This window comes from Diplotaxodon limnothrissa, linkage group LG22 (assembly GCF_057381915.1).
Source record: "Diplotaxodon limnothrissa isolate DT_005_m linkage group LG22, D_limnothrissa_male_GT1.1, whole genome shotgun sequence".
Classification (NCBI taxonomy): domain Eukaryota; kingdom Metazoa; phylum Chordata; class Actinopteri; order Cichliformes; family Cichlidae; genus Diplotaxodon; species Diplotaxodon limnothrissa.
The window spans coordinates 6,722,280-6,733,236 of NC_140616.1; positions in this window are offsets into that span (position 1 = coordinate 6,722,280).

The window sequence follows — 10,957 nt, forward strand, 5'->3', positions numbered from 1 at the left end:
AGGGTTTTCTTAGAACTCAGCACATTTCACAGCACAATGTAGTGCAGTGCACCTGCTCTGGATATTTAGCCTCTTTAACAGACGGGCCACAGGACCCACAGGTTTTGCGATTTTAAGGAGCAGTACGCTCTATGTGTTACAACAGTGTCCTTTAAGTTCATACTTTTGCACATTGTTACATCTGCTTACACAGCATGTAATACTTTTGCTTGCCATGCAGCACAATGCCCCATTTAAAGCTGGCATTAATGTGGGATTTGTATCTGGATAATGGCTTTCAATCCACAGACCTCTGGATTTAGACCTTTTATTTAAACATATTCTAACAGTTTTGATTCTAACTGCATGTGCATGCAAAGAAGTGAGGAAAATGTGACTAAAATGACACTTTTGTAAACTGTTACTGATCAAGGGACATTGTGCATTAGAAAGACATTTAATTATACAGTAATCACTTTTTGTGCAGACTTATTAACCAAACCTAAGCTTGCAGGAAGAGGCAAGATTACATCCTTAGGTAACATGCTTAATTACTTTCCTCAACTCCTCTCTTCATACCTTAGCCACCTTAGATGCAAGCAAAGAAGACAAGGAAGAGACCAGAGGAGAGACGAGTTGAGGCATTTGGCATATATTGAAACTGGACAAACTAGCTTCATTTTAAAGGTTTATATCAGTTAAATAAGACAACTTACAAAAACAAAAGAAACATGGTTTGTGTTTTCCAGCTCCATGTTGCACCTGTTTTTATACATCACAGTTAAAAAGACTTTCACAAAAGATACACCCGTGCATCTTATCTGGCATCTTCTCCTGTAAGCCTTCTCACTTCTTAAGATTCATTTCTGGAACCTGCACAATACACAGGCAGGGGGAAAAAAGGCAGGCGAACAGGAACAAAATGAAGAAATGAGAAAAGACCATTGCATTTTCACCTGGAAGATTTGCAATCGCAGTTCAAGTCAGACAACCTCCAAAAATGTCAGTTCTAATAATGCATTCTGTTTGATTTCGGACCTTCCAATACTAGGTGCTTTTCCATCATCCAGATACACATCAAAATTTTATACAGGATGCAAAAAGTTTTGTAGCGTCCCTCAAGAACATCTGCTTATAGAAACTTAACAAGAAGAAATTCTGTTTTCAGATTTACTGTATATGATTTAAAAATATGCTAATATGACTTTTTTATATTAAGTGAATCGGACTACTCTTGGCCTGTCCGGTGAGTTGGAAATGGGGCCATGCTTGTTACAAATGTCCTCTTCTGAGCTTTTGTTTGCCACCCTGACTCACATGGTGCGTGCTCTGGGAGGTTGTGGTCCTGAATGCAACCCCTGTAAAGTCTCGTCCTTGCTGCTGTGTGTGCGGCACACAAGCTAAGCAAAGCACACTGTAACAGGTCACTTGGCTCTGTCGGAGGGAAAGAGACTGGAACGAAGGGAGGGGAGGATCGAGAATGAGGGTGGTAGCTCAATGCTCCGCCTGGGGAATGCCAAATAGGCCTGGAGTGAGGAGAGAGAAAGGAGGACTTTTTCTTCTCAGATCAGAGAAACTGAGAGTCAGAAAAGACGAGACAGAACAGCAACTGAAACCTCAGCTCCTGCAGAGAGGATGAGAAGACATCTCCAGGTTTTTTTTGTAAACCACCTGAGACCAGAAACATTTGAAACACTGTCATTTATTCACCATCAAGCCTGGAATTAGAGATGGGCAGATTTGTTGGTTGTGGAGCCCAATTGGTTGGCTGCAGCACAAAGATGGCAATGTGTGTGAAAGGAATAAGAGATTGGCAAGATGGAATTTACAGCTCTGACAATGAAAGCTTGAGGTGTGTAGGAAGTCTCTAAGGAGTCTTTCTGAGTACTATGCCACCTCTCCACTTGGCGATTGGCAGCTTCCACCCAACAACAACTGACAGTCCTTTTCAACCCGGCCAATTAGTGAAAAAAGCCTGTCCTGTTTAGCTTTCTTCAGCGCAGTCTATCTGCGACAGATCTTTTTAATTGTAAAGAAATGTTCAGCAGTCCTCCAGAGACCCTTGTGCAGGGGCGGAATTGTATATATTCTCCTTTTTCATATTCCATCTCTCTTTGCTTCTGCTTTAGCACCCAGTACAAGCTGTTCCTGGCATGTTTAATTCAGTAGAAGGCATAAAAGTGTTCTGCATTATCTTTCTCTGCTTTGGTTTAAAGGAAGAGGAAGACGGCAAGACAGAAAGAGAAGGAGATGGAAGGGGATAGAGGGGAAGAGAGTAAAGCGAGAAGAAGAAGAGGCCTATTAGTTATTGAGCTTGGCTTTTCTTGTTAATCCAGTTAAAGCCGAGCCTCTGCCGGGCCAGCTGAGACTTCAGCAGATGTGGATAAAGTTTCTTCCTTCCAACACTGGTTAGAGGAGATCTCATTGTGCTCTGTAACCAATTTACTTAACGCAGCACTGTCCTGCTTTCCTGCTTCTCCGGATACCTTCCTCTTCTCCCACAGTGCTGCTCTTGCAGTGTTCTGTGCTATACTTAGGGATGTAATTCGTCATGGCTTTTTTTTTTCATCCAGGTTATTTCAGGTTCTGGAGATGTGCACTCATATGAATGGCTATTCATTTCAAATGAAAGCTTTTCACTTGTGTTTTTGCATGCGGGAAATCTTCAATAGATTGAGATGAATCACTTCACGTATTTCTCTCATTTTTTCACACACACAGCCCCGCAAGATGAGTTGAAGTGCTCATTCAAGAAACTCTGCATTTTTCCTTTTGTATCCATGTTGTTTTTTGTGGTCTCCAACTAGTTTTGAAAGTGACTCGACTCAACACAATCTCAAACACACATATATTTAGATACATTGTTTAGAGTTTGCTGAACTTTTCCACAATATTTTGGGCACCTCTTGACCTCAGCAAAAATAACTCCAATTCAGAATCGCTGCTGTATAAGATATCTTTGCACATGTTCTTCTGCACATCATCTGCTGCAGATTAATTTTAAACATTTGGCTTCATTGGTAAAGCTTTTTTTTCACTGCTTATTCATTTCCTAACATTCCTGTTTGCTAATGTTTTTGTTGAAAATATTGGGAGAATCAAAAGAGTACATTTGCAAGCCATTAAACCAAACCAGTGATCTGAAAAATGTTAAAAACAGGAGTTGTTCAGCTACACTCCTGAGTTACACACTTACTTTCCACAGTAAAAAATGGTTTTGGCCTTTTTTCTTGTCTGTTTTCTTGTCTCATCAGAGTTAATAGCAGAACTAGTACTTTAACTGTCAAGTTTCCTTGACAGTGGACAAATGTTTTTTTGTCCTTGTCTCTCCTCAAGACATCATGGCTTCACAAAGCTCTTCAGCTTAAGTACTGCTCTGCATTCCTTCTTCTCATCAGGGTAAAGAGTTATCTTCTATTCAATGATTTTCAACAAAAAAAAGAAAAGAAAGAAATCTCAATACACTAAAGATTCAGGGAGCGTTTCTTTAATGAACTGGATCAAAATAGACCCTTGTGTTGCAAGAGAGCCAACTCTTTCACTTGATTTAGAATGAACATGGCAATGTATCAACTGCTAAACCTTTTCTTTGATGGTGACCTTTACATTGATGTTCAGACAAAGAGAACTCTGTAAGCTTTTTATCCATTGCCCTAATAAAGCCATTTTTAATCATTCATCTTTTCGGTGAAAAATATTCAAGCTTTTATTTCCCCCTGCCCGAATGACCCTTATAATCTCTTTGCTTTGCTTTGCTTTGAATCAAAAGCCTCTCTGATGTTTCAACTTATGTGGAAAACAGTTCTGATTTTATGTTGTACCAACCAAAAAACATCATGCCCAAAGCGCTGACATCACTTTGCTAGTTTTTGATGTAAAGCAGCCTTTAACTCCTTGTGAACCTAAATATATCTTTGGATTTCTCATTAATCCTAAATGCAAAATTGATGCTAAGGGATGAATCTCTCAGATCTTCGAATGACTCAGTATCGTGCTTTTAAAGGCTCCAAGCACTGTGATTTGGCAACTGCACAAATGAGAAGCGTTTAACCAAAACATCCTCAAAACCCAAAATGTGCTCCAACTGAGAATGACGCACTTGTGTAAAACAAGAGAGCTGGTAATGGTATCAGATTTTACATTCTGGATTTCAGCATCCTATTGGCAGTTTAAGATTTCATGATCTGCTGGTTACAGGTTTTCTCCATCTGTCTGCAGAGATGCATTCTCTAATGGTGAAATCACTATGTGGTTGTGGTTTGCCAACCCAATATATTTCTACAAATATTTAGCTTGAAAACGATCTAATGAAAAATAAAGATGAATGCTTTAACTTTACTGTGGGCACGCCAACATGCTCAGCATTTAAATTGCTTTCAACAAGGCAAAGTTGTTGGTTCCAAATACACAGGTCTGCATATTTTGGAAACTGCTTATCTAGTGGTATTTTCACACACAACCGTCTCTAGAGTTTGCAGGGAATGGTCCAAAAAAAGGCGAACTACCCAGTAAACAGCCCGGCTGATGTCAGAGGAGAATGGCCAGACTGCTTTGAGCTATAAGGAAAGCAACAAAAACTGAAGTACATGACTACTTGTTACAACCAAGCCATGCAGAAAAACTCATCTTAATGCACAACATGTTAACCCTTGATGGAAATTTCACAATAGAAGATGGACAACTTTGCCAGGTCTGGTAAGTGGAATGGATTTCTGCTTCAACATTCAGACAGTAGGGTCAGAATTTGGCACAAACATCTTGAAAGCAAGGATCCAGCCTGACATATATCAGCAATTCAGGCTGCTGATTGTGGTGTAATGGTGGGGAATATTTTTTTGGGTTTATATTTTACCCCTGAGTACCAAATGAATATTGCTTAAACACAACAGTCTACCTTAGAATTGTTGCTGACCATTTCTGTCCCTTTATGGCCACAAAGTGTTCATCTTTTGATGGCTAAATCCAGCAGGATAACATACCATATTGCAACGCTCAAATCATCTCAAATTGGTTTCTTGTGCATTACAATGAGTTCACTGTAACTCAAATAGCCTCCAAAGTCATCAGATCTCAATCCAATAGTGCACATTTGGACGTGGCATGGATGTGAAAATCTGCAGCAGCTGCTTTATACTATCATGCTAATGTAGACAAAAATCTGAGGAATATTTCAAGCACCTTGAAATTTTAGGCATCATGACCAGGAAGATTTAAGGTAGGTCAGGATTGCTTGGTCAGGGTCATGGTTTTATTTTAGTGGGTTTCACTCTGTTTTAGATTGTAGTTGGTTTCGCAATTTTTTTCTTGGTTTCATAATGGGGTTTTGGATCAACTGGTCAATGACACATCCTGGTTAAAACTATGATTACAAATTATTTCTGCTATGGGTTATTTTTTAGATTATTACGTTTTAATAAAATACTTTTTTTTCCCCAAGTGACTGCCCCAAACATATACTGGGACTCATCCAGAAGAAGCTGGTATATCTTTATAAGAGATCTATTTGATGGATCTCTGCCTCTCATTCATGATAGAATCCCAATTCACTGTTGGGAAGCATTTTTTTAAACTCTAATGCAGTTTGGCAGGAAATGCTTCAGGAAGTGCGCTAGACCTACAATCACAACATAAAGAAGTGATCAGAGACACTAAGAAATGAGAAGCCTTGAACCTAATATACAGTATAGAGCACTTTAATGCAGCATATGTAGTTTTAAATGTGTGTTTCCTGATTTGAAGATCAAACAGATAAGAACAAAAGAGGTGAAATCAAAGCAAACTCCCTGTTTGAACTTTAAGTTTAAAAATGTTCCTTCAGCTCATCGGTTGGTCTCAATAACCAGTGGTGTTACAGGTGATTTTGTGAACAACTACATAACAAAGTGCTTCTCACCAGTTCAATAGGTGCTGATAAGGCAGAAGATTCTACAGCAAAGATGTTTCCATATCAAGCCAGGAACAGGGAAAGCACTGAAATAACAGTAATAAATGGAGCAGATACAATTGGACTCTTGCACTGAGAGTGCTTGGCCTCTAGATATGAAGGCGATAAAAAGGTGTGCTGCTGTTAATTGTGATTTACGTTTTAAATGGGATCACAGAGTCATTGCTGGAAAAGAAGCAAGCAGAGCAGAAAAGTTGATTCTGAACACCTGCAATGCTTCACTCACAGTAAACAAACGGATTTGATCAGATATTGCAGAAGTTGACTTTCAGAATATTAGCTCTCAAGAAGTGATGTTTTGGAGGGGGTAAAATAATTTAGTCAGAACTTAATTTGATCGTGTTTTCCAAAGGTGTGACTGGAAGGATATATAAATGTTTTAGTAGTAAAGTTGTTACTTGCCTTAAGATTCCTTAATATTGGCTGAAATCTCATAAATAAGCCTTTTAGATTTGATTTTCTATATAAAATATGGCACTAAATAAAATATACCCCAAAAGTGAGTCAGTCTGTGTACTTCTAGCTGCCCAAGGATCAGCACGGAGTCCTGAGTATAGATTTGTTTTTGCTTATAACAGGTTTGAAATTATTTCACTGGAGTTTTCATTACAGGAGCAGAAACATGTGAGCTTCTCCTCACATCTGACTGCACAGAGCCAAATAAGTTTTACAGGTTTTGAAACCTGACGCCAGAACCTTAACTTGTTTACTTATTATTGACAGCATACACATCATATAGAAAACAGTTCTATATTCTTAAAGGATGATTGATCTTTTATTTGTTGCCATGTTATTGTTTGAGACAAGAAGAAACCCTTAAAATGTAATCTTTTCTGAACAACATGTTTTTAACAGAATTCTCATTAATCCCATTTAAAGTGCATGCAACACATTTCAGTGACATTTTTAATTCCTTTAACAAATAGAACTACATGGAAGCCAGTGATGTTATCGCTCCCCATGGGTGAGATTTCTTTTTTCCCTTTACTTGGAGTAGAGTATTTTTTCCTTTTCATTGAATAGAAGACTACAGCTCTTATAAACTTGTATTTTATATATATATATATATATATATATATATATATATATATGTATATATATATATATATATATATATATGTATATATATATATATATATATATATATATGTATATATATATATGTATACACACACACACACACAATATATATGTACAGTGAAAAGGCTTGTTGTGTTGGACGGCAGCCCGGCTTGCATCTTCCCTGCTTCTTTGGGAGTGAAAGACCACAGGGCATGAAGGAAAAGCTTGACCCTTAACAGATTTAATATGAAGCCTGTCAAAGAATTATTTTGCCTCTTTGACAGAATAAAAAAACTGAAGGAAATATTAAGGGTTTATTTATAATGATCGAGGGGTTCATTCGCAAACACCATCGGAGATGTGCTTGATGCTGCACATGTGACTGAATTCGACATCAAAACACCCCAGCTGAAAGTGCAAGGCTTTTACAATTAGTCAGAGTATCTCTCTGCTTGAGACCAGTCCCTCTAAACTGCGGCACAGAAGTCAGAAGTGAGTGGAAAAAAATAGCCATGTTTTCTCTCTCTCTCTTTCTACCGTCAAAAGAAACACATTTACCAGGGTTTTAGCTCCTTTATTATTTGTCATGTGTCAAGCTGGGCCGTTTTCCAGTAATCTTCTTTATGTGACAACAAATGGATGAAAAACATGTTCCTTTTTTCAATTCCTATTTAAGGCCACAAGAGGCTAAGGTGCATCACTACCTCAATTTGGAGTAAAAGCATTTTATTGTTTCGGCTTTCTTTCAGCTCAGCATTATTGATCTGAAACTAATTAAGAGCGTGACGTCAATAATGACGTCTTCTTCCACAAAAGCAACTGCAAACCACTGGACACAGTTTAAATCAACAGAATCTAAAGATTAGTCACACAAATGCGAGTCACTAAAGTTAATTACCATCTGTAGTGATTCAGAGAACAATTTACATTAGTTAACTCCGTAGTCAGTGTCACAAAACATGCAGGGGAAAAAACTCTCTCTACATAAACCAAACTCACTTTTAGCAACAAGAAAGACATCACTGCAAAGGTAAATAACACAAAACATATAGTGTTTGTGCATTGCATTTAAGAGTTTATTAAGAAATTAAAAGTCATTAAAACAAAAGACATGAAATCTTTTTTGCCTGAAAGCACTTTAAACACAGTGCACTTTATTGCCCTGTGGCCAAAATGTATATCATATTTAATTAGAGTTTTTTGCATCAAACAAATAAAGCTTTTCTTCCCCCAATCTTTTCCCGGATGAGAAAAAAACCATGTTTGTTGGGCAAAAAACAATAAATAGTATATTGGGGTTTTTTTTCATTTGGGAACCCTTTTTTTTTTTTTTTTTTTACACGTTTCACAAATGGAAAATGGGGAACTTGGAAACATTATCCTGGCAAATTTCTTTTTTTATATGTTCTTAAATCATAAACACAGGAAATAAAACTTGCTGATTTCATTTCGACTTTGATAACAGAGCACCGTAATTATTTTTCTTGTATTAACCGCACAGGGCTGTCATCATTTTGCCACAACTTTCTTGGTCTTATTTAAAATAAAAGAATAAGTGTTTCTGAGGAAATGACATGAAATGACAAATTTATCTCATTTTGGACAAACTCCTGAATTGCTACTAATATGCCTTTCTTAGCACTCCGATAACCTGCAACCAAGGTGTCTTTGTCACTGTTCAGCACACGTTTTCTGCATCCTTATATTTTATGCAATAAGATATTCTCTTTTTTCCCAACATGACCAAACAGTTTACTACATGCCTATCACACCAAAATATAACAATTTCTTACTGAAGATGATTGGAATTCCTAAGATCCATCAGCATCCTCACCTTTTTTCCCACCTCCACACACATCAACCTACTTTCCCTGCAGATGTGCTTTGGAAAGAAACATAGTTATATTTGTGCATGTAGTGGGCTGTTATGTTGTAAACTGTCTGCATGTCCCTGGGAAGATTAAGATTATTTTATTGCATTAAATAGTGCTGATCATATCAGTTGATTGTGCCAGTCTGGTGAACAAACTGTCACCTGGCTCAAGCAGGCTCTCCTCCACCCTGTTCTTTTTTATAAAGTGCTTTTCAAACCCAAACATTATGGCTAACAGCTGGATTTTCCCCTGTGAGTGCAGCTAACTGAACATGAGGAGCCACTTCCTGCAAAAGAGGCAGAGATTGAAAGTGGACAGTCCCAACCAGCCATGTGACACCATGGTCAGTGCTGACAGAAGATGGCACTAAACATGTGTTTCAAACTTCGAATTCGAGCACTGATTTCTTAAATCCAGCTTCGCAGACAGTGTTACATCTACGTCAGGTTTTCAGAGTAGGGCTTATTGGTGTATATCAGCCTTTATTTGTGTAGACTTCATGTCCCTCTGCAAAGTTATAAAATCATGAAATTTAGGTTTTTGGAGCGACTGGCCAACTCTGCAAGTTTGAGGGTTCCAGGGCTGCTGGATCTTCAGTGCAAAAGTCTATTTACTTCCAGTACTGAGCATTTTTTGTTATTAGCTGTCTACGACAACGAAAGGTCACATTCCTGAAGAAATCCTACATTTTTATCGGTTCCCTCAACAAACTCTGAATGAATTTTTGGAAACAAGTTGGAAATCCACAGAGTTAGTAAAGAAAAAATATAGTAGTGGTCTTATTTTCTCATGAAAACAAATGTCAGTGCTTATTAATTTACCTGAAAAGATCGGACTAAACCATTATGACCTCGTCAAAAGGTTTGTTTGAAGCTACAACCCACATTTTTGGTTTTATACAAGAAAATAATTAAAAATCAATGCCAAGTTAGCTGTCTCAGTTCCAGTCTTATGTATTGCAACTGTTCAGAAAAAATTAAAACTTTCAGATTTGTAGTAAGGATCAACCTTAAATCTGAAGATAAGTGTAGTTTGGCCCGGAAAATAGGGAGACTGCCGGGCAGATAACGGATTCCCACTCCAGCCACGTTCACACTTTTAACAGTGTAACATATATTTTCATCAATGAGTGTGAACCGAGAGATCTGAGAACTCTCCATCTCACAGAAAGTCAACAACAGTCAATGCCAAGAGTGAAGTCCACTCCAAGTTAGCTGTCTCTTCTTATCTCCAAGAAATCAACTTTCTTGTGTGTAGTTAGCCACTTTCATATTATATATATATTAATTAATAAATGTGATCTGAGAACTCTCCAGCTCAGACAGTGAACCAGTTGGTCTCAAGTGATCAGCGAGAATAATCACTGGTTTGCACTTTCGATTCTATGACTTGGAGTTTCACTGTGACAAATGGCTGACTGCAGTCAACCTGCTGTAAGTTTCACTTACAGTGTGGTTTCATGGCTGCTGTGTGTTTGCATCAATGTGCAAATGAAACTGGTGGAAGTTCCAAGTGTTGATTAGCGAGACAGTTAAGGAGGAGAACTAAAACTTACTACGCTGTGTTTCACTGCAAAATTAGAAGTGTTTGCATTAGAGTGCTTTGTGGTTTAGACTGTGTGCATTAATTAGTGCCTTAGTATGTGTTGGTGTGTGTATATGTGGACTGTATGTAGTTATGCGGCAAAGGTGCAAGGATGTTTTGTATAAGGAAGCAAGCTCACTTCCTTACTGCAGGAAGCAAATTTGACAGCTGAGTAATTGTGTGTGTGTGTGTGTGTGTGTGTGTGTGTGTGTGTGTGTGTGTGTGCGTGTGTGCGTGTGCATCTGTGTGTAGGCTGAGAATGACACCACAAATTTTATTTGCTTTTCTTCAAAGAATGAACTTGACAGCAGAGTGGGTTTTATTGTGAGCATAATCTGCAGATGTGTTTTCACTCTATGTATTTTTCACCTCAGAGTTACTGCTGACATGATGCAGCAGCAGCAATTAGCATAATTTCATGCACACATATATATCATGTTTGTATCTGTTCATCACACCTCCAGATATTCTCTTTTTTCCCAACATGACCAAACAGTTTACTACATGCCTATCA